At 33.7% G+C, this 2,833-nt stretch overlaps 1 non-coding gene across 1 annotated transcript; it reads left to right on the forward strand.

Moving 5' to 3' along the window:
• The first annotated feature begins 1,491 nt into the window (after positions 1-1,491).
• Positions 1,492-1,610, forward strand: LOC150084869 (5S ribosomal RNA). Its single transcript, XR_016547131.1, has one exon. It is a non-coding gene; the product is annotated as a 5S ribosomal RNA (ribosomal RNA).
• The last annotated feature ends 1,223 nt before the right edge of the window (positions 1,611-2,833 follow it).

The raw sequence follows: 2,833 nt of genomic DNA on the forward strand, positions 1-2,833 counted from the left end.
TACTACAGAAAACAGATATCATTTTCATTTAAGCAAAGTCTGACTTTCTTCTGAATAGTCATCAAAAAGAATGACAAATGAAATGACAGCAGAATGATAACCATAATTGCTGTATTTTTGTGTAGTTAAGTGTTCAATTTTATTGTGCATATCAATAAGATAACCACATTTCACGTATAGTAAAATTATATCTAATTATCTTTGCATCAATATTCCTTAATTTCAAACAAAACGAATGGTGGCTACCACATAAAAATTCTTCTGCAAAACAAAACTTTACACGCGTCTCTGACTGATAACCAAATTTAAGTTATATATCCCAATTTTTAAGAAAACAGTTATGAGTTTTTTTCTTATAACCATCTGTCAAAATACTTCTACTTGAACTCCTTTTGCCATATCAGTTACATATTTCAAAAGCAGTCGAATTGCATGCACTCAATTTTTTATCACAAAACCTAGTACATAAACCAGTGTTGCTATAGCATTTATCATCTGGGAAAAGCAATTTGTTATTTATTTGAATGCATTTTCTGCTTTTCGTGCAGATGTAAAGTTTTGCAACCAGATCGGTTACTTATCTACAATAAGCACATCCTTGTGTTCTTATTATAGATATGTAACAGAACTGAAATTCTGTTACCAGAATACATCTAGTAACAAAATTTCAAGGAAAAAATTCCTTATTGACAGCTACGATTTCAAAACTTCCCAGATATACAAAAAAACAAATGTATGCTACTAATTAAACAAAAATTGTTTCTTTTAGAAACAAACACTATAGAAACACTTATGTTGGTTCTATAACCTTCAACAAAAGTTATGAATTTGCACTCATCACTACACTGCAGGCAAATAGTTTAACAGCTTGCACAAGTCGGTCTATTTAGAAATGTGCTCATGTAATTTTTTTTTTTGCTGTTAACAGACTTGGAAACAGTATTGTAATAAGGAACACCTTACAATACACATAAAACTGCCACTCTGAAATGAAATGAGTTATTGTGAAAAAACTGTTCAAATAAATCATCAAAAACCCTGAGACTAGAATCACATAGTAAGATACCCTGTGACCAACAGTCAATGGAAACTAAATACAACCGTATGCATCCGACCAAAGAAACAGTGCAACGTAAGGCCAGGTAGACAAGCATAGTTGGTGCCTCGGTAGGTTCTATACAATATCACCTTCCCCTTTACGATTGTAGAGCCATTACAGCAGGATAAAAATCATTTCACACACGGACTCGTATTACAAAGGAGCGAGTTTTGAATTCATCAAGCGTTGGCATACAAGAAATGTGTTCGCTGAGGTTTAATTGGATAAATGCAGGATGCCTGTGTCTTGTCTATTACGAAACATTAAGGAAACTAATATATATAATTAATTTCGATAAATTAATTGCCAATATGTCTTAAAATTTCATTTTAAAAGTTGGTTCAGCACAATAATCGTAATTATAAATAAGGGCATTAGGCCATTTATATTCAGCCAACTGTCATACTGGGCTGAATACACCGGTTCTCGTCCGATCACCGAAGTTAAGCAGCGCTAGGCCCGGTCAGTACTTGGGAGGGTGACCACCTGGGAACACCGGGTGCAGTTGGCTTCTTTTCATTTTTAGATCCTTCTACATTTCATTTTCTCATTATTTTTTTTCTTCTTCAACACTTATTTAATAATAGCATGCAACACAGTGACCAAGTCGTTAATTTTCGTGTAAGTACATAACATGAATGAGCAGACAATTACAAATAACAGACTGTGGAATGCCAACAAAATAATAAAACGCAATGCGAATGGAACTATTGATAGTGCAAAATAAAAATATTGAAAGGTTTTAAAAAGGAATAACAAGAAATAGTTAACTGTCTAATTACAGCTTGCGAAAAGGAGTAGTGGTCCGAAATAAAAGCTGAAGGGACAATAGTTCCTTCCCCCATGATCAAACTAATGTCGATTTTTTTATTATTGTGTCATTTATTTATTTATATTTATTTATTTTTTACTGTAGAATGATAAAAAGCCTAATGATTTTCCAGAACACTACTTTAGCCACGTCCTCAAAAAAATTCTGGTACTGTCCATTGCCTGAGTGTGTCCGTTATTTTTATCAAATCATCTTTAATTAATAATTCATCTAAAAGCCTATCTTTATGTTTTAAAGTAAATGAAGGAATGTGTGAAAACGGAAGTTTAGTATTAACAAAACCAGAAATTGCGGATGTGTAAAACTGAGAGCTGTTCTCAGTTTTACACGTTGCCTTCAGAACGAGTTTCCCAGGTATTGCACTATTTGCAAACAAACACGACATCTACAAAAGGTTAATCCGCCATTTATTAAAAATATCGTATTTTAACCTTTTGGAGATGCTATTATATTGCCAAAGATTAATCTGACAACTTCGCCACTTAAAAACAAATGCATTTTAAAGTGGTACAATACCAGGGCATCTTGTTGTTAAGGCAGAGTTTGTTTTGCTCTGAGCGATAGCAGCATTGCATTAATCACATGGGATATTTTGCAGCTTGTTTTCCATATAAGAGGTAAATAAATCTACCAGTTTTGTTTTTCTTAAATAAATGGCCCACACTGACGATTCATTCAGTTTTTAAGGTAAAAACCAAAGTATAAATGAAGTATCATTCACTATATACATTGCCATCACTTCATATCGATGGATCCACACTCCTCGAAAAATTAGAGACATACATGGTGGATTTCCCCTTACCATCTTCACCTGTATGTTTACAGTTCTGTAATCGCGTGTGGCTAATTTGTGGGGGGAGGGCTGGAGAAACCAAGAATAAGTCATGGTGGGAACCCTTCAC

This window comes from Mastigoproctus giganteus, chromosome 6, assembly GCF_048544385.1.
Source record: "Mastigoproctus giganteus isolate SK-2022 chromosome 6, ASM4854438v1, whole genome shotgun sequence".
Taxonomy (NCBI): Eukaryota; Metazoa; Arthropoda; class Arachnida; order Uropygi; family Thelyphonidae; genus Mastigoproctus; species Mastigoproctus giganteus.